The sequence below is a fragment of the Camellia sinensis genome, chromosome 3 (genome assembly GCF_055761805.1).
Source record: "Camellia sinensis isolate YWXY chromosome 3, ASM5576180v1, whole genome shotgun sequence".
Lineage (NCBI taxonomy): Eukaryota > Viridiplantae > Streptophyta > Magnoliopsida > Ericales > Theaceae > Camellia > Camellia sinensis.
In genome coordinates, this window is record NC_138963.1 from 210,300,620 (window position 1) to 210,328,559 (window position 27,940).

The 27,940-nt window shown below is 35.6% G+C and overlaps 1 long non-coding RNA gene and 1 pseudogene across 3 annotated transcripts; one reads left to right on the forward strand and one right to left on the reverse strand.

Moving 5' to 3' along the window:
• The first annotated feature begins 206 nt into the window (after positions 1–206).
• Positions 207–6,523, forward strand: LOC114299898 (cytochrome P450 CYP82D47-like; annotated as a pseudogene). The gene is made up of 4 exons (XR_014365185.1): positions 207–824; positions 1,153–1,154; positions 1,673–2,012; positions 5,647–6,523. The product of XR_014365185.1 is annotated as a cytochrome P450 CYP82D47-like (transcript).
• A 4,586-nt stretch (positions 6,524–11,109) lies between these two features.
• On the reverse strand, positions 11,110–13,657 carry LOC114306694 (uncharacterized). 2 transcript variants are annotated; one of them, XR_014363287.1, is made up of 4 exons: positions 13,609–13,657; positions 11,808–11,880; positions 11,537–11,716; positions 11,110–11,443 (listed from the first exon to the last, which is right to left on the reverse strand). It is a non-coding gene; the product is annotated as an uncharacterized LOC114306694 (long non-coding RNA). The 2 variants fall into 2 exon arrangements; XR_003644794.2 differs by lacking the exon at positions 13,609–13,657 and adding an exon at positions 12,976–13,112.
• Between the last annotated feature and the right edge of the window lie 14,283 nt (positions 13,658–27,940).

The following is a 27,940-nucleotide window of genomic DNA, read 5'->3' on the forward strand; positions in this document are numbered from 1 at the left end:
AAGATATAATGCATACCTTCATTCCACGAGATGCCCTTTTATAGATGGAGGTGAAATATTTACTTGATGGAATCCGTATTTAGATTTGGGCCATTGATAATAAGGTAGTATTTTTTTGGGCCACCACATATATGTTTATATATATATAGATAGATAGATATAGTTAGTAGAAAACCTAAAACCCAAAACAAATCCAATTGCTATAAGCTGCCATGGATGTTCTTAATATCTCAGTAACAAACACTTCCATAGCTTTAGCCTTTACTTCAGTCCTACTTCTCTACTATTTACTACACAGATCTAAAACTTCCAAGGAAATTTCACCCCCAGAAGCTGGTGGTGCATGGCCGATACTAGGCCACCTCCACCTCCTCGGAGGCTCTCAACTACCCCACAAAACCTTACCTTCCATGTCCGACAAATACGGACCGATTTTCACCATCCGCCTTGGCCTACACCGAGCTGTGGTGGTGAGCAATTGGGAGATAGCCAAAGAATGCTTCACCACCCACGACATAGCGGTCTCGTCTCGCCCCAAATTCATCGCCGCTGAACACCTCCGCTACCACTACGCCATGTTCGGGTTCTCCCCATACGGCTCATACTGGCGCGAGCTCCGCAAGATAATCTTGCTCGAGCTCGTCTGTCACCGGCGGCTCGAGGGGTTCAAGCACGTCCGAGTCTCCTAAACCGACACCACCATTAAAGAGCTTCTCAGGGTATGGAGAGAAAAGAGAGATAGCTCAGGGAAGATTATGGTGGAGATGAAGCAGTGGTTTGCGGACTTGACTCTCAACGTGGTGGTTAGAATGGTCGCCAAAGAGGTATTGATATTGATATTGATTGACGCAAATAAAACGTTAACAGTTGTAAAATCGCACACCCAAACAAAAAATAGATTTTGCAGAGTAAGAAAACAAATGAATGAAAAAACTTAAAATTGTGTTTGGTCGGAGAATTTATACAGAAATTTGAAAAGCGAGAGGAAAAAATATTGTGAAATTAGATGAAAAATCGACGGTAGCGTTTGGTAGAGTTTTGTAAATGTGATTTGAGAGTATGAGTTGTATTTTGAGTTTGTGTGTTGTGGAATTATGATTTGAGTGTAGAAAATTTGTTTGGTAAAGAGTTTTGAAAATAGTTTTGGAAAAGAGGTTTGATTTGAGTGGAGAATTATTGATGTGACATTTGATATGTGATACAAAAATTTACAACTCATAACTAAACATACAACTCAAAATTATTTTAAAGCACATAAAAAATTTAAAAATTTTTAGAAAATATTTGTCCCGATTATGTAAATCAATTGCAAAAATAAAAAAAATAAAAAAAATCTGGAAATCAGCCGGACATCCGGGTGGACATCCGGGTGGTCTACCGGGTGGTCTACCGGGTGGACAAAAAAGGCGCCTGTGCATCAGAGTTCTCTCTGCAGAGGGTAGAAAATTGATTTGAAAACGAAACCAAACATCATGCTCCAACACACGGGTAGAAAACTGATTACAGAGCACAACCAAACAGAGCCGTATTTTATTTATTATTTCTTTTAATTTTTGAAATTCTTTTCCAAATCTCCTAATTAAAAAGTAAAATCTTAATCTTAAATAATAATTCTATTTAAATACTAAAGAATAAAATAAAATTTTTAAATTTTAAATTTCAATCTACATAGGTATTTTCGTAGTGATAGTGATGGTGGTGATAATGAGGAGGAGGCGCGGCGGTGTCCGAAGGCGTTTAGGAATTTCTTCAAGTATTTGGGGCTGTTTTTGGTGTCTGATGCATTACCATTTCTGAGGTGGTTGGACTTGGGTGGACATGAAAAGGCCATGAAAGAAACTGCGAAGGAAATGGACTGTCTTGTGGGGGGATGGTTGGTGGAGCACCGTCGGAAGAGAGATTCCAGTGAGTCTAACGGCGAGCAGGACTTCATGGGCGTGATGCTGTCAACTCTTGAAGACACTGACCTTGCTGGATACAATGTTGACGTCATCAACAAGGCCACCTGCTTGGTAAGTTTTCTTCCTCTGGGCCAGGCTCGTTGGACTGGACCGGTGTAGTGGAGATTCGTGGACTTGTGACCCATTTTTTGGTATATATCATTAATTACAAAATTAAATTGATCTGGTTAATATTGTTATTTTATTTATTTTTATAAATAGTAACAAAGTATGCTTTTTCAAATGGATTGTTTATTTATCAGAAAATAAATATTATAAAGGTGCATAATTACGATTACCAAGTTATTTGTTTTAATATATAATTTACACACATATATTTATGCAATAAATAATTATATTATTAAAATATGATCGATATTGTAAAAGTGTGTTATAAAGTATTTATAATTTTAAAATCTTTTTAATTTATGCAATAAAGGCATAGGTTGACAAGACCCTAAATCGTTATACATGCATATATATATATATATATATTTTAATTTTGAATTTAAAATAAAGGAGAAGGCTCTCTCCAGTTGAGAAACCCAATTAGTTGGTGTTATTGGACCTTCGTGGGTTCACCACAAAGCCCATATCGATGATCCAAGCCAATCAATATGTAAAGATTGTTAAGTCCATCATTTTGCAAAAAATTACATTAATTTTATATCGATAGATATTAGATCAAATCATATTAGTATCAATAATTTATTTTAAAAATCATACTTACCGTTGACACAAATATAATCTAATCAAGTAGCAATTGATATAATTAACATAATTTTTTCCTGTGATGAAGTACTCGATAAATTCTACACATTCAACAATTTAGATTATTGATACGAGTTCTATAATAGGTGTATAGAGGTCCAACAACATCTTCCAATCCTATTTCAACCGGAGAGAAACCCAACATAAAATAAAAGCATGTCAATATGATTGCTTCATAATCATCCATCATGAAATGAAGAGGATTCATATCCTTTTTAATGCAATTAGATGTTACTAATTTATCGGTCTTTTTTTTTTTTCTAGAGTTAAAAATCTTCAGATCTTGAACTTTTTTTTTTTTAACATGAAATATAAAATAGAAGATTATTTTCATATGTAATTTATTCAAATAATAATATTTTATTTTATATTATAAAAAAAAATGTTTTTCTTTTTGAACTAAAGAAATTTTAGGTAAGGGGGGCCCTCGTTACAAAGTTTCAATGTTCTTCTCTAGTTATAAATAAATAAAAATCAAGGGGAATTCGGTGCTTATCCTTGCTTTATTTTCCACAATAAATAATCAACCACTACACAAGAGGTAATTATTCAGTAATTTCGAAATATAAAAATATGTCATTTCATAATATTGTAATTGGTGAAGGTGTATAGGTGAGGTATTCTACTGGGTGATTGGAGAACATAAAATAACATATTAAATGATAATTGGTTAAAGAGTATAGATACGTGACATTTCAGAAATATAGAATAATTTCCCTTATACAAGACCAGTAAAGGGTTTTTAGTGAGAAATCTAGTTGGCCTATAAGGATCAAATTATTTTGTCAAATTTTCTATTCACACATAATTATCTTTTATGACACTTGTTAACAAGTGTCCTATGGGTATTGCTTAATATTAAGAAGTATGTAAAAATTCTCTTAAAAAATATAAAAATATTAAAAAAGTATCTCAAATTCAGTAAAATTACATTCAAATTAATGAAAAATGTATTAGCCCTGTTTGGTAGGGCTTATTTCCAGCTTGTTTCAGCTTTTAGCTTAATTTAAGCTATTTTTATGTGTTTGGTTCAGCTTAACAATACAGCTTATAGCTTTTTGTAAGTCAAAAATCAACTTATTCTTTGAGTGGGGGAGGAGAAGCTTAATTTATAAGTCAAAAATCAGCTTATGTTCACAGCTATAAGTTATAAACTGTTAGGCTATAAGTTATAATCACTTTCCCACAGCTCTACCAAACGGGGTCATTGTATTATATAAACATTTTATCTTTTAACTTGTGTCCTAAGGCCATGTTTGATTCACACAACTAATAATGCAGGTATTAATAATCTCATCAAATTAATGTGGTATTCACTATCCAATTGGATTAGTAGGATAAATTATCCCCTTGCCTATTGTTTGATTTGAATTGGATAAGAAAACATATGAGGGTAAAAGAGTCTTTTTATTTTATTTCCCAACTCAGGATATATAATCTCACCCGTAGCCCATTACACTACAAGAAAAAGCACCTTTGACGACTAAATTTTTAGTCGCCAAAAGTCTGTTTTTAGTCGCCGAAAGTCCAGTTTTTACTTTCAGCGACTAATTTTTTTAGTTGCCCGTTTTATCGCGTATATATGGTCGCCGGAGGTATAGGCGACTAAAATTTTTTTATTCAGCAAAAAATAACTCTTTAGCGACCAACAATTTAGTCGCCAATAGTGATTTACACTTTTTAAAATCACACATTTAGCGACTAATCTTTTAGTCGCCAATAGTCCATGAATCGCCGACTAAACCAACTTTTGGCAACTAAAATTTTAGTCGCCAAAGGTGCTTCCGTGAAAAAAAAAAAAAAAAAAAAAAAAAAAAAAAAAAAAAAAAAAAACACCAACTTTTTTGTTTTTTCTGAGATTCGAACCGCCAACCTCTCCTACATTCTAAACCTTTAGCAGCACATTCTCACCACTAAGCCACTACAACACCACATGAATATATATGCAACATATATTATTTATATACTATATTGACCCGTATTAATATCTAGCTATATATATAAATAATTATTTTATTCAATATAATTTATGTAAAAAATAAATTATTTACTAAAAAAAATTAGATCACTTTTGGCGACTAAATCTATTTTTTAGTCGCCAATTGTATAGTTTTGGCTACTAATTATATTTTAGTCGCTAAAAAAATGTATTCCCGCCAAAAAACCTCCACTTTTGGCAACTAAACTGAAATTTAGTCGCCAAAACCTCTACTTTGGGCGACTAAACTGCATTTTAGTCGGCAATTCTTGACTTTTAGCTACTAAATTTTTTTTAGTAGCCAAAAAGCTTCACTTTTGGCTACAAAATTGATTTTTGTAGGTAAAACACGTATAATCGGCGACCAAACTATTTTTTAGTCGCCAAAACCTATACTTTTGGCTACTAAATGTTTTTAGTCGCCAAAAACATTCTCTTTTGGCTACTAAAATTTTTTTAGTCGCTAAAACCCCTATATTCGGTGACTAAACTGAGTTTTAGTCGCTAAAACCCCTACATTTGGCTATTAAACTGTTTTAGTCGCTTTTGGCGACTAATTCCATTTTAGTCGCCAATTCTGCTACTTTCAGCGACGAAAAATCCATTTTTAGTCGCGAAATTTGCTTTTTCTTGTAGTGTTCCTAATAATCTTACAAATTTGTTAGATTAATTATTCATTGGATTAATAATCCTGAAACAAAATTTCAAAACAAACATAAGATTATTGAGCCCACAAATTAATTATCTTAATCTTATACTCTAATCTGTAAATCAAACATGCCCTAAAGGCACTTGTTAGCAAGATCAATACTTTGTTAACACATTAATTAATTTTTTGGTCATTCCAAGTTGAACTTGTCAAACACAACCAAGTTTCAAACAATCATCACACTTAACACTACTCAAATTGCCTATGGGCACTGCCTTTTAATTTGCTAATTGTTGCTGGCTTTGTAGGGTTTGATCACTGGAGGTGCCGATACAATTGCAGTAATGCTGACGTGGGCACTCTCATTACTAATGAACAATAGCCACGTATTAAAGAAAGCTCAAGAAGAATTGGACATCCACATCGGTAAGGAAAGGCAAATGGACGAATCAGACATCGGAGAATTAGTATATCTCCACGCCATAGTTAAAGAGACATTAAGGTCATACCCAGCAGGCCCACTATCAGGCCCAAGAGAATTCACAGAAGATTGCATTATTGGTGGATACCATGTCTCCAAAGGCACACGGCTAACTCTGAATTTATGGAAGCTCCAAAGGGACCCAACTATATGGCCAGAGCCATCGGACTTTCGACCGGAGAGGTTCGTTACAAGCCACAAAGATGTTGATGTCAAGGGTCAGCATTTGGAGTTGATCCCCTTTGGAGCTGGAAGAAGGGTGTGCCCTGGAACATTATTCGGTATCCAAATGTTGCACTTGGTGCTAGCTAGGTTACTCCATGGCTTCGAGCTTTCGACTCCATCCAATGCACTAATTGATATGACTGAGAGCACTGGACTAACAAATCTCAAAGTCACTCCATTTGAAGTACTTGTCACCCCTCGTTTATCTTCTAATCTTTATTAATAGCTTGTCAAATATTTAAAACAATAATGTTATTATGTACACAAAATATCGTCCCAAAAAAAAAAAAAAAAAATCAATGTATAGTTTAAATTCATTTTTGATGTAAGTGATACTCAAAATGAATCTAAATTTCATATTGATTTTTATGTGCATATTGCTTTGTGTGTGTGTGTTTTTTTTTTTTTTTCAGGTCATGTAAATTTAGCGAATTTAAAATGCTATGTGAAATTAACAACCTGTGGTCCTTGCTAGTTTAGAGCAGTGCCAATTGCATGTGATTAGAATAGGGCAATTATCAGGAGAGAATTAGGAGAAAACTATGAGGGATTTATGGCTCATCCGTTTTTGTGAAAAATTATATTTATCATTAATATTTTTAAAATATATATCTTATTATATAAATAAAATAATTCCCAAGTATAAAAGATGTGTATCACATTCTTTTACCAACTTACATTCTTTTTTTATTTTCTACCAAGTATAAAAAATATATATCTTTTTTTTATTTATTTTTTATTTTTAATCTTATTAGAAATGACTTCTATAATATTTGAATTTTTTTTATGTGTATATATATAATAATAAAATAATTTATCTTTAACTCCGATGATAAAATTTTGATTCTGTCCCTGGTGGTAATATCTTTTTTTATTCTACATAATTGGATTTTGTAAACGTTGAAAGTAAGGTAAAAGATTTACTAATTTGTTTGTTTGTTTGTTCTTGTATTTGTATTTGTATTTGTATTGTTTTTTTTTTTTTATGACCAAAAAACTAACTAAAGGTTTACGAGCAAGGCAAGTAAATTTAGTAACTTATCCAATGTTTTGTGCATTTCTTATTCTTAATCTTTTCTATTATAGATTTTTTATTTTTATATTTGAAAAAATCTCCAACACAAATACGCAAATATTTCTTATTTTATATCCTATCAATTATAACCACATCTTACATTTCATGCAAGTGTCAATCAGAAAATGAATTGGCCTTTTATTGTCTTAAAATGAAACTCTACGGGGGTTAGCCAATTGAAAGAATTACTTTATATCATCTCACTTTTCCTTCTCTCTAGTACCAATGCGGATCAAAGTTGGAATTGAAAACACTACAACAAAATGTACTTTTGGCGATTAATTTTGGTGACTAAAAAAAATTTAGTCGCCAAAAGTTGTGGAATTGGCGACCAAAAATTATGTTAGTCGGCAAAAGCACAATATTTAGCTACTAAATTTTTTTAGTTGGATATGTTGATTATTGGCGACTAAAAAAAATTTAGTCGCTAAAAATGCTACAATTGGCGACTAAAAAATATTTTAGTCGTTGTATAGTTAGTTTTAGCTACTAAAATTATTTAGTAATCGAATGAAAAACAAAAATTTACTTTTTACTTTTGCCGACTAAAAGTTTGGTCGCCAAAAATTTATTTTCAGCGACTAAAATAATTTTTAGTCGCCAAAGAACTAAAATATTTGGAGGGAGGCATTTCAAATTTTGAAGGGATTTATAAAATATTTTTAGCAACTAAAAATTATTTTAGTCGCCAGTAACTTATTCTTTTCCCATTTTTTTTGCACTAAATTGAATTTGTTTCTGTGAAGGAGCTCTCTCTCTTCCCTATTTGTGGGTCATCAATCTTAATCTCTCAAGCCGCTCTGTATGTCCTTGCTACCATCGTCGACACCACCAGTTGTCTTTGCCGGCACATCTGACTGTAGGTGTCACAACCCAAACTCGCCCTTAAGGGTTTAGCATCGTAACCGGCCAGTAATCCGTGATTACCAAAAGCCTACTTAACAGTAATGATAATAATACAGTATAAAGGGGGCTGGCGGAAGCCAATCAAAAATAAGATGATGTCCAATGAGCTGTGGGGACCTGAATGGAAATAAACTTTCATGCACACAGCCGTATTCACAATCACTTATACCAAAAATACATATATAAGACAATATGCAAGTCAGGGACGTAATCCCATCATCATAAACTGTATAATCAAGAGTCTTAAACATTCTTTACATTAGCAGAGACAAAATGGTGAATTTGAATCACCCAAAAAGCCTTGACTCGTGCAAGTTCGAAACCTCGCTATGAGGCATAATGGCTGGCTTGACAAAACGTGGGCTCGGGTCGACACCTCTAGCTTTGATCCGGTGCCTGGCCACCTACATATGCAGTAAACCGTAAGCTACAACCCAGTGAATAATGAATGTGTAAAGGGGTTAAGAATGAATGTCCTTTCAGAGTCTAAAACAGCCATTTGTATCCGTAGCTCAGTTATTCATTCAATGTCATATCATTCATTTAGAAATCATAGTAGTCATACATGGTACATCCAACAGCAAAACAGTACAGTAGGTCTTAATAGACCAAACAGTTAGTTGATGGCCTTCAGTACGGTAACAGTAGTTCCACGAATAGGAACTGATAGAGATCTCTGTAACAGTAGCAGTAACAGTAACAGTAACAGTCAGTTGCTATGGATGCCACGAGTACAGTTCATAAAATAGGACAAACATTCATTTGGTAAACAATATCATTTCGGAAAACAATACAGTCAATCGTTCAGAAAATAATTATAAATGAACATAGCTTTACAACATTGTTACTCACAGATAACAGGGCTGTAAACAGGCTATTTAACTTCCTTGAGGTGTGTCACCTACACAGTTATAGAATGAACGTATACTAAATTACACACCCGGAATTGATAACTTAGTCCTTTCTACTTGTTTGGTGTGGTTCTACTTTATTATCCTCATTATGATGTCTTAATCATGGCCTAAGAATGCCTAGGATGGAAAGAGAATGCAAAAATGTACTTCAAAATATCTTCAAAACTTGCTGAAAATAGGGGTCTCGCTCGAGCAGACATACCGAATGTGAGTGGTCATTCGAGCGCACACTCCTTCGCTCGAGCGGTCTGCAAAATGTGAAATAGTTCTGGTTGCGTGCAATTTTCGCTCGACGGTTGCTCGACACTCGCTCGAGCGTGAGACACAGGTCCTCGCTCAAGCGCAAGTCTTGTCGCTCGAGCATGCTTCCAAACACGCAAACTTCTGAGAGCATGCAATTTAAGCTCGAGCCAACCTTTTGTCACTCGAGTAGAAGTGTGAAAATAAAGGTGGTCGCTTGAGCGTGGAATCCTTCACTTGAGCGTGGAAGCAAAATTCTGGGTTTTCCAGATTTGCTCCCAAAGTTCAAAACATGAATTCAACACTCCAAAACTCATCTTTTTGGGCCAAAATTCTGGAAAACACTTAGAAACTCATAACACATCATGATTTAAAGATTATTTCATAAAATCAAAGCCCAAAAGCATGCCAATTGTACACAAATTCTACTTAAACTTTATGAATGTTTCAAGAATATAGCATGCATGAATTCTCTTGAACTCCACTACTTCAAAACATGATCAAAGTTGGCAAATTGATAGAAAACATGACGACTTTCTACAATTAAGCTCAATCTATGACATGCATGAGAGAACTCTTAGCAAACATGCTCCAAATGTAATGAAATGAACATGCATACATGGATTAATCTTTCTTCCTGCTTCTTAAGCTTAATTCCTACATCTCATAGCTCAATTCACTTGAATTCATAGATGAATCAACTTAATTTCAAGACTAGAGACTTGACTTCTTACCTTGGATGTTCAATTTGGACCTTAGGTGGTAAATTCTTAAGCTAGATGATCAAATCTCCAAGGCTTCTTCTTCTCTCCTAGCAACTCCTCTTATTTGAATTCAATTCTCAAGTCTAGGGCCCAAATCTTCCTACTCTCTCCCTATCTCACATTTGATCATCAAATTAGGGAGAAAAGAGGCATAAAGTTGAACTAGTGGGGTTATTAAAATGACTCACTAAGTGGTAGATAACAAAGTTAATCGAATGGCATTAAATTAATCTAATTTAATCGTTCCGAACCTAATTTTAATTAAACCTACCATAAAATTCTATAAATCCTAATTAACATATAAATCAAGTCAATTTCTGAATCGGTTGCCGATAAGGCCTTCAATTCACAAATTGAAACCAAAACATGAACAGATCTTCCTACATCAAATAGATAAAAATGCATTTAAAACAACACACTCATGTAATTAATTTAGGATTTCGTCTTAACTAGTTACTTAGCACGCTTAATCATGAATTAGGGTTAATCATGAGTCAGGGTTGTCACAGTCTTGTCCCCTTAAAATAGTTTGGTCCTCCAAACTTGAATTACCTTCATTTTGGAAGAACACACTACAAAAAAATTGATTTTTTGCGACGGTAAAATGCCGTCGCAAATACTCAAAATGCCGTCTCAAAAGGTTTTTTGCGACGGTAAGTGGCCTTTTGCGACGGCACGTGGGGGGTCGCAACAGAGGGGGTTGCAAAAGGGCTTTAGCGACGGTATAACGCCGTCGCCTTTGGTTTGCGACGGCAAAGAAGCCTTTTTGCGACGGAAAAATGCCGTCGCCATTAACCGTGAAAATCTGACTTTTTTTTGAGACGGCACTGTTTTGCCGTTGCTAAAAGGGATATTTGCGACAGCACAAGTACCGTCGCTAAAAGGTTATTTGAGACAGCACTTGTTGCCGTCGCTAAAGTTCTATTGGCGACAGCAAATTACACCGTCGCTAAAAGTCATCATTTTCAACCAAATACCTTATCTTTTGCGACAGCATTACTGCCGTCGCAAAAAACCCCTATTTGAGACGGTGAATAGGCTGCCGTCTCAAAAAAATAATAATAAAATAAAATAAAAAATAATTTATATATCATATTAGATAGATATATGTGCATGTGACCAATTGAGCACTCAATCTTGTGATGTAAATCAGTCAAGCATGAGTATTCTAAAGAACAATTTATATTAGTAAAAAAACTTGTCCCAAAAATATTATAGAAGCAAGAACAGGGCCGCATGCACTACAGGCAATGTATATAACCATCTGTCATTGTCTATCCTTATTTTTTACAGCACAACAGAGCTTCTTTTCCAAGCTATTTTTCTTGTACTCATCTCTAACTACCACTTAACACAAACACTAAACTGAGTATAACCCCTGTAGCAACAACATGAAGAATACAGTCCTTGCACTTCACATATCTGATACAGACCAAAGATATGCTTCGCTTTCCGTGGCCCGTTTCTCGGGCGTCCTTTTAAAGATTTCCTTTTCAAACCCTACAAAACAAATGGAGAGTAAAATATAAGCTGAAGGCATTTTGGGGGCAAAAAATACATCTAACTGAAGAAAAGAGGTGCAAGTAAACAAACCATTACTACAATCGACCCCATCCCAGTGTCTCCCTGGTCTGATGGCATACCGGTTTGGAGGAGCATCTAATCCTCTTTTTAACCAGCTGTGACTAGGAATGTCTTGAGGGACTATAAACCCTGATTCTTTCATCTTATCATCATCTCCTAGGTCTGATAGAACAAGCTCAGGATACTTTTCTGAAACATTGAGGAACAATTCAAAAATCAGTACAAATTTTGGCATTTCAGCAAACTAGAGTCTACACGCACGCAAGTCACTACTAGTTACCTTGACCAAATGTGCCATAGGATCACCCCATCTAACTCTCACCTTATACATTCTGTCATGTTCTGGATCATCTCTGCAATACAAAGGATGTGTACACATAATAAGTAAGGTAATTGAAAAGAAACCATCATTTTCTAGTGATTTGACAGACAGACAGAAGATATAATAAAATAATGCATCAGATCAGATCAAGAAACTTTACATTAGATGCTCCATAGTCAACAAATGACATCAAAACCAAAAAAGATCGGATGATATGTGTACCAAGTGCTTTACATCATCGAAGAAGTCATATTATATATATCAAACTAAGATTATGAGGGCGTAGCTATGAAGCACGGGTACGGGTACGAGTACTAGTACGTTTATACAGTAAAATTTTTAAAAAATAGAGTACGGGTACGGCTTGGTACACCTGTAAAAAAAATATATTTATTTTTAATTTAAATGATTCAATTTGTTAAGGTCCAACCTACAATTAACATTTAATGTCAAAAGTAAAGGTATAAAGCAAAATTGAATGCCAATATATTAAATAACTTACAAACCATAGTTTAATTTTAAAATCATAGAAGTTTAGTAAGAAGAAAATATTGTTTTAATTGAGGTACGGTATGGTTATATACTAAATATGTCATGGTATGTCAAAAATTAAGAAAAAATTTAAGTGCACGTTTTGTGTACCGGTACATATGTAGAAGTACATAAGAGATAGTACGGCATGCTTTTTTGAAGTACCATGTTTTATAGGGGCATAGCAATGAAGTGTCATATGAGAATCCCTCACTAGAAAATAATTACTAACTATTACTTCAAACAAAACATGCATAAAAGGCCATCACAGATATGAAGCTTAGCTTCACCAGTTACCTTCTTTTTACTCCTTTCCTTCCCCCTTTTTTTTTATCCTACTAATAATATCTTGTTTGCATAGCTAATAAGTCGACCGACCTATGATTCCCTCCATATAAATAAATAAATAGCACTCTTCATAGAGAAACAACAAGAAGCAATTTCAGAATCAAACCCTTAAAAAAAATTCACAAGCAATTTCAGACAACAACAACAATCAAGCAAGCAATCAATTTCAACGCAATCAAGCAATTTCCAACAAATTTTAAGAGCAACCAAGCAATTTAAAACGAATTTTGAACCCCAAAAGAAATACCTGGATTTCGACCTTGTTTCGATTTCAGACGAGGGATCGTACAGGGGGTCCGTGATGAGTGATGAAGATCGAGAGAGTGATAGAGAGAGAGACGACTGATTTGTGAGTGATCCCAACATTCAAGAGAGAGAGAGAGAAAGAGGTTTAAGGTAGGAGAGCGATCGGTGATGAGAGAGAGAGAGAGAGGGAGAGAGAGAGAGGTACCTGGGATGCTGAAAGTGGAGAGGTACTAGCACTTATATATAAGTTACGGCTTGCGAGTGATTGGATGAGAGAGAGTTGGGATCATAACAGATAATTTCAGTCTTCATCTCAGTCGTTGGATTATGCATTATTTATATATTTAAATAATATAAATATAAATCATAGTAAAATTTATTTATATATCAATAATACTAAGCTAATTATAGATAATATATTTATATAATAGTAGTGATAGATATTAATAACATCATTTTTATAAGTAATAATGCTACATGCACAACTTTATAGAAACGTGCGCAGAAAAATCAATGTGTGTTTCAAATTCATCTTACTTGGCAACACATTTACTTTTTTGTGCTATTTTTTTTTAAGAATTATGATTAGGACTCTGCTTGGTTAGTAATAATAAATTCGAAATCAATAACTCACCTCTACAATGCATGTCCCACAAGTTCCTCCTCCCCCACAATTTAGCAGAGGTCTGGACTGAAAATTCAAAACACATAAACCATACTTTCAGTGTATCACTTTGAATAAATTGACAAGCAAAATTGATATAATGAACTAAAAAGACAAAATGGACACGAGGCAAATTATAGGAACAGTGGGTATAATTAATCATTTTTTTTTTCACTTTCAAAAGAAAACAATTGAGCCTTTCTTCACTTTCAAAACTTGTTAATGTAGTTGCAGAATGTGAAAAGAGAGAGGGGGGCTTACTTACATATGGTCCATACAATTCACTATTAGAATCCAACATAATGTCCCTAAGTTTCTGCCCACCACAAGCTACTCGAAAGTGCACATCCGGTGTTCCATCAGGAAGAAATCAGATTTCCTCATGTCTAAGTCCCCAAACTACTCATGTGAATGCACTAGTCATAAACTTCAAGAATTTAGTCAAATCAGCAAAATTTAAACCAAAAGGTTTAACACAGATTGGTCTACACACAGGTAGAGTAGAGGGACAAGAACCCTAGTGATCAAAGGTCATATCTCCTAGACCTATAGTCATAATATGAAAGGAATTAAATCCTAACTGAAATTATAAAGAAATGTAGACATACAGAGAAAGTCACATATGAGTTTACTTAGGTCAACTCAATGTTCATAACTTTAATGTTCATAACTCCATCCTGAATCCCAACTTCAATGTTCATACTGAGGTCAATTAATGCTTATTACATAATCTCCAAGTCACATATGAGCAAAACTAAAATATTACACTACAATCTATAAATGTGAATCCATTTAATGCACTATCATAAAACAAGTATACTCATTACCGTCAAAGTGGACAAATAAATTACGCAAGTGGAAGTAAATTTGTCTCTTTGCTTGTACAATTTCGATACTATTTCACCGCCAGGTCCATGTCCTAATTTTGAATTTGCCATATTTAGGATTTAGTGCGTCGGCAATTTATGTAGACAAAACACGGTTGATGTCCAGGTTAGAGTATAGCTCGAGTTTCCAAGCATTCAAGATTCAAGATCTTCAAAGATAACACAGCGTGTTCCAATATCGTCACAAGTAAAATTTCATAAGCATATTGCATTAGTTTACGACACATTTTTAATACCTAAAATGACCTTAGTTTGCCCACTTTTTAGTCCTTTATGTGTTCAATACTTATTGATGGATAATGATATGAAATTAATAAATAATATAATTATATGCACTGGCAAAACAACAATATATGAAGAGTAAGAACACAGATCAGCAAGCAAACAGTTCAATAATGGGGGATATCTGAACTAAAAGTTTAATGAGAACCTTCCAGATCAGGATATTTATGGCAGCTTTTCCAAATGTTTAGTTTTACTTCCTTCAGCAGAAGATATTACTTCCTTCGGCAGAAGATATTTTATAACCTAATTCAATACTAAAAATTAAATGCATTAAGTAAAAATCAATTAAATCCATTTGATAAATATGAAAGAATATTAGTTCGACCGAACTATTAGTTCAACTTTCATTTTTCCAACTAAATATTGAATTATCCATTCTGTTAGATATAGAGTTCAATCCCATAAGTTATAAAATGCCACTGTCTAATCAATTAACTACACACTTCTAAATACAATAAAGATGTTCATGCATTAGCAGATTTGGCTAAAATGCTAACATAGGAACAACAACACTAATGGATAAAGAAATCTGCTCTTCAAAGCTAATTAAACTAAATCCTGGCAACACCAAAATATCATCAGAGTTTAGAAGATAAAGCAAGACATTGAAGCAAAAGGGCAACGAAATACCCTTGTCCAAAACCATATAACAACGTAAAACAACATTGAAACGAACACTGAGAGAGAGTATATACATATTTAGCAAAAAAAAAGGGTATGGAAAGTGAAAAACAGAGCTAGATCTGAACTAATCGAGCAATGAAAAACCCTAATCTATAATCGGCCTCACAACAGGGTTGCTCTGACGCCGCTCGCCGTCGATCGCGAGAGAGAGAGAGACAGAGACGCTTACCTGTGTGGGAGTCGATCGGTGCAGAGATGCAAAACCAGAGAGTGAGTGTGAGACTGATGAGATGAGAGAGTGAGGGAGACAGATCAGATCAGATCAGAGAGATATATATCTGATATATATATATATATATATAAAACAAAAAAAATCAACGATCGGGAGAGAGAGAGACAGAGATTGAGAGAGTGTACCTGTGAAGTAGATTGATCGGCTGTGCGATGATGATCGGTGCAGAAAGTTTCTACGTTGAATGATCGGCTGCCAGAAACGAGAGAGTGAGAAAGAGAGACAGTGAGATGGTGAGTGAGTGATGGTGAGACTGAGAGAGAGAGAGAGAGAGAGAGAGGGAGCCGATTATAGATTAGGGTTTTTTTCTTTTGTTTTGTTTGTTATAGGTGAGTGAGATGGTGAGTGAGAGATGGACGGTTAGATTTGAAAGAGGGAAAAAAAAAATGATTTTTTTTTTAATTTTTTTATGAATTTTTTTCTTTTTGAATTTTTTTTTTCTAATTTTCATTACAAATGAATATTTAAATAATAAAAAGATTTTTTTTTTCGTAACGGAGGATGTCATTGCTAAAAAAAATTATTTTTTATTAAAATAATTTTTTTATAGTTAATGAATTTTTATTTTTATTTTTATTTTTTCATTTAGTAAGGTTAAAAATTTATTTGTTTCATATTTATTTTAATGAATATAAAATTATTATTATTTTTTTATTTGGTAGAAGTAGGGATAATATTTTCCATTAAAATAAAGTTAATTTTTCCATTAAAATAGAGAGAAGATAAATGAGCGAGAGAGATAGAGAGAAGAGAGATGAGCGAGAGATAAAGAGAGAAAGAGAAAGAGAAAGAGACAGAGACAGAGACAAAGACAAAGACTGACAGATAGAGAAGAGTGATAAGTGAGAGAGAGAAGAGAGGTAATATTTTGTGGTAGAGGAGAGGAAGCGGCAGTAGTGGTGAAGGTGGTGGATAAGAGACGGTGGTGGTGGTGGTGGTGGTGATGGCGAAGAAGATTAGTGGTGAAGTTGTGGTAGTGGTAGAATAGATGGAGTGGCAGTGGTGAAAGAGAGGTAATGGTAGTAGTAGTAGTAGTGGCAATAGTGGTAGTGGTGGTAGTGGAGTGGTGGCGATGGTAGTAATAATGGTAGTCGTAAAGGTGAAATGGCGACCGTGGTAGCAGTGGTGGTAGTGAAATGGCATTTGTAGTAGTGGTCAAAGTGGTAGAGGAGATGAGTGGTAAGAGAAAGAGATAAGTGAGAGACACAGAGAGAGAGAGATAAAAGAGATAGAGAGAAGAGAGCTGGACGAGAGACACAGAGAAAAGAGAGAGACAGACAGACAGAGAAGAGTGATGAGTGAGAGAGAGAAAGAGAAGAATGACAGAGACACAGAGAGAAAGAGAGAGACGGACAGACAGACAGAGAAAAGTGATGAGTGAGAGAAAGAGATAGACAGAAAAGAGAGACAGAGACACATAGAGAAAGGGAGAGACAGACAGACAGAGAAAAGTGATGAGTAAGAGAGGGAAAGAGAAGAGAGACAGAGACAGAGAGATAGGAAGATGAAAAAATGGGTGAAAAGAGAAATGTTCAAAAGAGTAAGGCGACGTCGTTTATAGTAGATCGATAAATCGAGAATGAGCTCGATAAATAGAGAAGATGGGAGTAAGAGAACGAGCAAGACGAACATAGTGAGGGAGAAATAGACAAATAGACAAGTAGAGAGAGAGAGAAGAGTGATGAGTGAGAGAGAGACATGGAGAGAGAGAGATAGAAAAAGAGAGAGAAACAAGAGATGAGCGAGAGATAGACAAAAAGAAAAAGAAATAGAACGAAAAGAGATGAGCGAGAGAGAGACACAGAAAAAGAGAGAGACAGAGAGATAAGAGAAATAAGCGAGAGAGATAGAGAGAGAGAGAGAGAGAGAGAGAGAAGAAATGAGAGAGATAGAGAGAATAGAGATGAGCGAGAGAAAACAGATGTGAGAGATAGAGAGAAGAGAGATAGACGAGAGACACAGAGAGAAAATGAGAGAGAGAAACAGACAGACAGAGAAAAAAGAGTGATGAGTGAAAAAGATAAAGATAAGAGATAGAGATAGAGACAGAGAGACAAGAAGATGAAAAAATGAATGAAAAGAGAAATGTTATATCAAAAGAGTAAGACGATATTGTTTTTTTTAATTTTTTTTTGCGACAGAAAAAAGTACTAGAATTTATTCAAACCATTTTGTGACTGTATATATATGAAGCTGTCTCAAAACCACAATCACTATGCTAGGTTAGAGTTTTCCAAAAACTCTTTTGAGAAAATTATACTTTCTTGTTTTCCGTGTTATATTGTTTTTACTGAATTTTTTTAATATTTTAAGTTTTTTTTTTAATTTTTAGACACACCTAACATAAATACACCTAAAAATTTTAAAAATTGTAAAAAAAATCTTTTAAAAATTCACTAAACACCAAAAATACAATAATTCAATACATTTTTTTTTTTGTATTTTTATATATTTATTAATTTTTAAAAATATTTTTCATAATTTTTTTTTAGATACATCTAAGTAAGGTGTATCTAAAAAAAATATTTAAAAATTTAAAAATATTCACTAAAAACAAAAAAAAAAAACACAAAAGTCACTTTTTGCGACGGCAGAAAATGCCGTCTCAAAAAAGCAGAACATTTGCGACGGCACAATTTGCCGTCTCAAAAAATGAGAGTATTTGCAATGGTATTTTCTGCCGTCGCAAATACTCTCATTTTTTGAGACGGCAAATAATGCCGTCGCAAATGCTCTGCTTTTTTGAAACGGCAAATGGTGCCGTCACAAATACTCTGCTTTTTTGAGACGGCAAATGGTGCCGTCACAAATACTCTGCTTTTTTGAGACGGCATTTTTTGCCGTCGCAAAAAGTGACTTTTTGAGACGGCAAGTGTGCCGTCGCAAATAGTTCCGTCTCATAAACTCACTTTTCTTGTAGTGACACCGGATTCAAAGGGAACAATTCAGGATATCTTTTCATCATATCGTCTTTCCTTTCCCAAGTTGCGTAAACACCACCATGATTTTGCCAATCCACTTTCACTAACGGGATTTCTTTATTTTTCAACTTCTTGATTCGTCGGTTTACAATCTGAATAGGCCGTTCTTCGTAAGTGTAGTCGTCACTCGACACCATATGGATAGGCTCAATAACATGAAAACGATCCTGGAGATAGTCCCATAACATCGAAACATGAAAGACATTATGCATATGTTCCATTTCGAGAGGGAATGCTACTTGATATGCCACTGAATTAATCTTTTCAATGATTTCATACGGCCCAACATACCTCGGTGCTAGCTTGCCCTTGGTTCCAAAACGAGTCTGTCCTTTCATTGGTGTCACTTTAATAAAGACATGATCACCCACTTCATATTCCCTGTCTTGTCTTCGTACATCTACATAGCTTTTCTGTCGACTTTGTGTAGTTTTCAATCTTTGTTGAATTAATTTTACATTTTCTGTTGTTTCATGTACAATCTCAAGCCCAAGTAAAGGCCCATTTCCAACTTCTGCCCAGCAAATAGGTGACAAACATTTCCTACCATATAATGCCTCGAAAGGCGCCATGCCAATGCTCAAATGAAAGCTATTATTGTAGGCAAATTCAGCTAGAGGTAAATGAGTTTCCCAATTCCCTTGAAAATTAAGCACACACATACGTAACATGTCTTCCAGTGTTTGGATTGTTCTTTCTGACTGGCCATCGATCTGAGGATGATATGCACTACTCAATCTCAATTCGGTACCAAATGCCATTTGCAGACTCTACCAAAATCTTGATGTGGACTTTGAGTCCCTATCAGAAACAACGGACACAGGCACTCCATGCAATCTAACAATCTCATTAATGTAAATTGTAGCCAATTTATCTACATTATAGATTGTTTTGATGGGTAAAAAGTGTGCAAATTTAGTCAAATGATTCACAATAACCCAAATTGAGTCCATACCTCTATTGGAACGAGGTAGTCCAACAATGAAATCCATGGTAATATGCTCCCATTTCTACTCTGGTATTGGCAAAGGTTAAAGCAACCCTGCGGGTCGTTGATATTCAGCTTTGACTTGTTGGCATTGTAAGCATTTTGACACAAACTCAGCAATTTCTCTTTTCATTCCTGGCCACCAGAAGTTAAGCTTCAAGTCTAGGTACATTTTTACATTTCCTAGATGAATAGAAAGTTTTGAACTATGGGCTTCTTGAAGAACTCACTTTTTCACGTCAACATCATTTGGTGCGCACAATCTACCTTGAAATTTCAGCACACCATGTTCAAAAACAAATCTCGGCCTCAGTTTGGATTCCCGTTCATCAATAATCTTCTTCAAAAAGTCATCTTGTTGTTGTTTCTCTTTAATCTCCTCAATAAGTGCCGATTGAGCAGATATAGCAGCCAATGTCCCACCTTGTTCTCGCGAAGCAATTTCAACCTCAAATTTCTCAAGGTCATGCAGCAATTCTCTTTGCCCGGTAAGTAAGCATGCCAAATTCCCAATTAATTTCCAACTGAGTGTATCAGCAACTGTGTTAGCTCTTCCCGGATGATACAAGATTTGTAAATCATAATCTTTTATTAATTCTAGCTATCTCTGTTGTCTCATGTTCAACTCTTTCTGTGTAAAGAAATATTTTAAGCTCTTGTGATCCGTATATACCTCCCATGTTGCCCCATACAAGTAGCGGCGCCAAATTTTTAATGCAAATACTACTGTAGCAAGCTCCAGATCATGAGTTGGATAATTCCTTTCATATGGCCCTAGTTGTCGGGATATGCAATGACTTTACCATTCTGCATCAATACACACCCTAAACCCTTATAAAAAGTATCAGTAAAAATAGTAAATCCATCCGTACCTGAGGATAAGGTGAGAACCGGTGCAGTCACAAGTCGAGTCTTTAATTCTTGAAAGGCTGATTCTCTTTGATCGGTCCAGTCAAATGGTAATCCTTTTTTAGTCAACTGAGTTAATGGCAAAACAATTTTAGAAAAATCTTTCACGAATCTTCGATAGTACCTAGTCAAACCCAAGAAACTTCGGACTTCGGTAACGTTAGTCGGTCTAGGCCAACTCACCACTGCTTCAATCTTTTGTGGGTCAACTGATATGCCATCTTTACTGATCACATGGCCCAAAAACATAACACTATCAAGCTAGAATTCACACTTTGTCAGTTTCGCATACAATTTCTTCTCTCTCAAGGTTTGTAAAGCAATTCTCAAATGATGTTCGTGTTCCTCTTTACTTTTGGAATAAATCAAGATATCATCTATAAAAAACAACCACAAATTCATCGAGGAATGGTTTGAAAATTCTGTTCATGAGATCCATAAATGCAGCAGGCACATTAGTACCTACGAAAGGCATAACAAGAAATTGATAATGTCCATACCTTGTTCGAAAAGCAGTCTTTTCAATGTCCTCAACCTTAACTTTCAATTGATGGTACCCGGATCAAAGGTCAATTTTGGAAAAGACTTGAGCACCTTGCAGTTGGTCAAATAAATTATCAATGCGAGGCAACGGATACTTGTTTTTCAATGTCACCTTATTTAGCTCACGATAATTAGTGCAAAGCCTCAATGAACCATCCTTCTTCTTTATAAATAAAACTGGAGCGCCCCATGGTGACCTGCTAGGTCTGATAAACCTCTTGTCTAACAACTCTTGTAATTGTATTTTCAACTCTTTCAATTCAGTAGGTGTCGTTCTATACAGAGCTTTGGAAATTGGTTGTGTACCCAGTATCACCTTAATAGTGAACTCAATCTCCCTGTCAATCAAATTGCCTGGCAAATCATCTGGAAAAACATCTGGAAATTCTCTAACTATAGGAATACTGTCCACATTAGCTTTAGTATCAACAAGTACAGTCAGTACATAACATAAATATCCTTTACACCCCTTTTTAATCAATTTGGATGCTTTCATAGATGAAGTCAAGTATGGGGGAGGTGCAACACCAACCCCATTAAAACTAAATTCAGGCAATCCCGGTGGACGAAAAATAACTTGCTTTGTCACACAGTCAATGAAGGCATGATATTTTGTTAACCAATCCATTCCCAAAATTACATCAAAATGATCGAGATTCAGAGGGAACAAATCAACATATAAAAGCACATCCCCAATAACAATCTCACACGCAGGATACACATAAGCACAAGTCATAGATCCCCCAGTAGGTGAAGGTATAGCTAATAAATAGTTCATGGGTTCCAGTGGTCTATTTAATTTTCGCGAAAAAACATGCGAGACAAACGAATGTGTAGACCCTAAATCAATCAGAATATAAGCATTTTGAGCACAAATTAAAAGTATACCTGACACAACTGCCTCAGTATTCTGCATGTCTCCTGGTACAAGTGCAAACACCCGGCCTTACCTCAAAGGTTCCTTTCTGGTAGCTTTGGGATTTGGTTTTGGTGTAACAATTAATGCTGCAGCACTTGTTATAAGTCTACTAGTGTCTTGAGATGTGAGAGGACAATCTTTAACCATGTGGCCCACCTTGCCACACCTATAACATGCCCCAGAAATTTTGTAACAAACCCCTTTATGTCTTCTGCCACATTCTGCACAAGGTGATATGGAATTATTTCCTTGACTGGAGCTACTTGTTGACCCTATATTTTGCTTTTTGTTTAATGAGTTGTTCCAGCCCTTTTTGAAACCGAAACTTTGTCTCTTGCCCCGCCATTCAGTCACCAGTGCCTTAGACTATTTCAATGTTGCAACATTTGTCTCAGCTATAATTGTTCGGTCAAGGACATCCACATACTTGAGTAATTTCAAGACATTAATTCGATCAAGTATTTCCACATTAAGCCCACCTTCAAACTTTCTAGCCTTTTTATAGTCGATATCCACCATGTGTGGTGCGTATCGGGCGAGCTTGGTGAACTTAGATTCATATTCAGCTACTGACATGGTGCCCTGCTTCAGTTGTTCAAATTTAGTCACTTTGCGGTCTCGGAGACACTGAGGGAAATATTTCTCATAAAAAGCTTCTTTAAACTGAGCCCAAGTCACAGCATTGTTTGTATCACGAATAAGCATCCACCACCGTCTAGCCTCTTCTTGTAAAGTAAAAGTAGCCAATAACACTTTATGTGCCTCTGTACATGGAAATACTTCAAACAGTTTTTCAGTTTCTAGGACTCCTGCTTTGGCCTTCAATGGCTCAAGACCTCCCTAGAATGTTGGTGGCTTCATTTTGTTAAATTTTTGTGTCAAAGCAATCACATCGTCATTGGCTTTTGGTTCTGGCTGCACTGGTGGGGATGGGGGTAGGGGCTGTTGGTTCTGTTGTGGTCTTAGTGCCTCAGTCAATAATTCAACCATTCTTTCCAATCTTGCAATTCACATTTCAGATGATTCAGGTTGATCTGCATTCCTTGCATTCTCCATTGCACTATATACAACACAGTAATAATAAACATAGGAAAAATAGCTTACTTATGCACATTAGCACATATACACATATCATGACCACACACACATTCTTATGCTCATGCAATGCCCTAATTACTTTTCTAGGACATGTTGTAGCTCATTTGGACACATATGTGTGGTATAACTGGTGCTCTGACACCACTCTATCACGATCCAAACCTGCCCCTAAGGGTTTAGTATCGTAACTGGCCAGTAATCCGTGATTACCAAAGGCCTGCGTAACAGTAATGACAATAATACAGTATAAAGGAGGCTGGCAGAAGCCAATAAAAAATAAGATGATGTCCAATGAGCTGTGGGGACCTGAATGGAAATAAACTTTCATGCATACAGTCGTATTCAGAATCACTTATACCAAAAATACATATATAAGACAATATGCAAGCCAGGGACGTAATCCTATCATCATAAATTGTATAACCAAGAGTCTTAAACATTCTTTACATTAGCAGAGACAAAATGGTGAATTTGAATCACCCAAAAAGCCTTGACTCGTGCAAGTTCGAAACCTCGCTATGAGGCATAATGGCTGGCTTGACAAAATGTGGGCTCGGGTCAACACCTCTAGCTTTGATCCGGTGTCTGGCCACCTACATATACAATAAACTGTGAGCTACAGCCCAGTGAATAACGAATGTGTAAAGGGGTTAAGAATGAATGTCCTTTCAGAGTCTAAAATAGTCATTTGTATCCGTAGCTTAGTTATTCATTCAATGTTAGATCATTCATTTTGAAATCATAGCAGTCATACGTGGTACATCCAATAGCAAAACAGTACAATAGGTCTTAATAGACCAAATAGTCATTTGATGGCCATCAATACGGTAACAATAGTTCCAAGAATAGAAACTGACAGAGATCTCTATAACAGTAGCAGTAACAGTAACATTAACAGGAACAGTCAGTTGCTATGGATGCCACGAGTACAGTTCATAAAATATGACAAACATTCATTCGGTAAACAATATCATTTCGAAAAACAGTACAGTCAATCGTTCAGAAAATAATTATAAATGAACATAGCTTTACAACATTGTTACTCATAGATAACGGGGCTGTAAGCAGGCTATTCAGCTTCCTTGAGGTGCATAACCTACATAGTTACAGAATGAACGTATACTAAATTACACACCCGGAATTGATAACTTAGTCCTTTCTACTTGTTTGGTGTGGTTCTACTTTATTATCCTCATTATGATGTCTTAATCATGGCCTAAGAATGCCTAGGATGGAAAGAGGATGCAAAAATGTACTTGAAAATGTTCTTCAAAACTTGCTGAAAACAGGGGTCTCGCTCGAGCGTAGCTTTCTTCGCTCGAGCGGACATACCGAATGTAAGTGGTCGCTCGAGCGCACACTCTTTCACTCGAGCAGTCTACAAAATGTGAAATAGTTCTGGTTGTGTGCAATTTCCGTTCGACAGTCGCTCGATGCTCGCTCAAGCGTGAGACACAGGTCCTCGCTCGAGCGTAAGTCTTGTCACTCGAGCGTGCTTCCAAACACGCAAACTTCTGAGAGCATGCAATTTACGCTCGAGCCAACCTTTTGTCGCTCAAGCAGAAGTGTGAAAATAAAGGTGGCTCGAGCGTGGAAGCAAAATTTTGGGTTTTCCAGATTTCCTCCCAAAGTTCAAAACACGAATTCAACACTCCAAAACTCATCCTTTTGGGCCAAAATTCTGGAAAACACTTAGAAACTCATAACACATCATGATTTAAAGATCATTTCATAAAATCAAAGCACAAAAGCATGCCAATTGTACACAAATTCAACTTAAACTTTATGAATGCTTCAAGAATATAACATGCATGAATTCTCTTGAACTCCACCACTTCAAAACATGATCAAACTTGGCAAATTGATAGAAAACATGATGACTTCCTACAATTAAGCTCAATCTATGACATGCATGAGAGATCTCTTAGCGAACATGCTCCAAATGTATTGAAATGAACATGCATGCATGGATTAATCTTTCTTCCTACTTCTTAAGTTTAATTCTTACATCTCATAGCTCAATTCACTTGAATTCATAGATTAATCAACTTAATTTCAAGGCTAGAGACTTGACTTCTTACCTTCGATGTTCAATTTGGACCTTAGGTGGTAAATTCTTGAGCTAGATGATCAAATCTCTAAGGTTTCTTCTTCTCTCCTAGCAACTCCTCTTATTTGAATTCAATTCTCAAGTCCATGGCCCAAATCTTCCTACTCTCTCCCCCTCTCATGTTTGATCACCAAATTAGGGAGAAAAGAGGCATAAAGTTGAACTAGTGGGGTTAGTAAAATGAGTCACTAAGTGGTAGATTGCAAAGTTAATCAAATAACATTAAATTAATCTAATTTAATCGTTTCGAACCAAATTTTAATTTAACCTACCACAAAATTCTATAAATCCTAATTAACATATAAATCAAGTCAATTTCTGAGTCGGTTGCCGATAAGGCCTTCAATTCACAAATCGAAACCAAAATATGAACAGATCTTCCTACATCAAACAGATAAAAATGGATTTAAAACAACACACTCATGTAATTAATTTAGGATTTCGTCTTAACCAGTTACTTAGCACGCTTAATCATGAATTAGCGTTAATCATAAGTCGGGGTTGTCACAGTAGGCCTTGTGGTGGTGAAGCCAGAGAGCAACTCATTACTAGCGGCTGGACTGGGGCTATGACTAGGGCTCCACACCGATCGAGCCGCACCGGTTTGATTAATTTGATGGTGGATTGGAGCTAGTAGAGCCTCCACTGCTGGCTTCTCGGCTTTGTTCACTTCTATTAGAGGTGGGCTTGATGTTGAGGCAACGACGGCTTCATTTGGAGGAGTGAATTCCTCAATTAAAGAATCTCGGATAGGTCCATCTAAAATTACATTTTTTCTGACCAATTTTGCCGACTAACTTTTATTTAATTATTTCAAGTTTTCATTTGGCAACTAAATTAAAATTTGGTAGGCAGAGGTTTGGAGTTTTGCCAACTAATATTTTTTAGTTGCCAAAATAGGATTTTCTGTGACCAAAATTGAAATTTGGTGGGCAAAAGTGGGAATAAAAATAATTTAACGACTAAAGTAATTTGGTCGCAGATAATAAAATGACGCCATTTTGATTGTTATTCAAGTAAATTCAAGGACAATACCGACCAAACAGTTTTGTGGGGAAAAATTGCCCTATATCAGCAGGGTGAATTTTTCAAACTCTTTATACAGTATATATCGCACACCACTTCTCATATGCACCTTAATCTATGATTCTCTTGTTCGATTGCAGTCACCAAAGTCGTCTGTATTGCTTCTTCGAGCAAGCATCAACGGCGCTTCGAGAAGTACTTGGGCCCTTATTGTTAGGTATGTATTCTCTCTCTCTTCCTCTCTCTCTTTCTCTCTCTCTCTCTCTCTCTCTCTCTCTCTCTCTCTCTCTCTCTCTCTTTCGCTCTCTTAATCTTTGTATTTGTGTTCCCTTACTTCTTTTACTGACATAGTTGTTCTCTATTTTCACACCTAACAAAACCACCATCGCCATTTTTCTACTACGACTAGGGGTGCTCGCGGATCGGATTTGTGTGGTTTGCGGTTCAGTTTTGACCCACCCGCAACTATGCGGTTTGGGGAAATGTCAAACTACAATCGCCCCTAGTGCAGTTTGCAGTTTGTGGTTTGTGCAAATAGGGTTTGCGGTTTGAATTTTTTCCTTTAAAAATTAATTTTTAAGTTTTTTTTCCATTTTGTAAATATTTATTTTGGGTCATTTTCTTCCAATTTTGTAAAATGTTTCAACATTAATAATTAATGAATTAAAGCTTACAAAATTAAAAACACAACAAAATCAATTTCTAACACAAGCAAATCATTTAAAATCCTAAAATCATTCAAAATTTATCTACTACCCAACAATACAATTAAAGTAAAATCATTCACAATCCTAAGCTGTCACAACCCAAACTCGCTCCTATAAGTTTAGCGTCGTAACTGGCCAGTAATCCTTAAATTACCAAAAGCCTCTCAATAGAGTGACATATAATTAGGGGTTGCAGAAGCAATATACAAAAATGTACATAGTCCATTGAGCTGTGAAGACATACATGAGACTGATAATCTTAAACTTTTACAAACATACGTGTGACATCAAAAGATACAGTAGTTGCACGTCACCCCATGTACTGTACATATAAACAGAAATTTTGTCCGTAAATAAAATCAAAAGAAACAAAGTCCTAAATATTCACAAAAACGTGGCCACAAGCCTTGACATGATTTGGAACCTCCTTAGGAGGCACAAAGGGTGGCTGATAAACTCAAAACTCTTCAGGCATCATCTTAAGCCTGGTAGCGCGCTTGGTCACCTACATAAATAATATAAATAGTGAGCGGAAGCTTAGTGAGTAATAACAGAGTAAAGGATTAAATGAATGATGTCCCATAATTAATTCAGAAACCAGAGTTCATATCGAAGACAGGTTCACATTAGTATTCTTATTCAGAGCATATACAGAAATCAGAGTTCATGCTTAACCTTACATGGCTTATTCGTTAGCAGTAACAGATCTCATACAGAACATCAAATGTCATACTTGTCAATTTCATAAGGATCCTCCGTACTAGGAACGGATAACTTGTCAGTTCCATAAAGGAACTTCTAGCCGGGTACAGATAACTTGTCAGATCCATAAATGAACCTCCGGTCCGGGTACAGATAGCATACTTGAATCACATAATTAATGTCACAAATATTTGTCAGAATTGGACAATCATTCATAGTGCAAAACTTAAC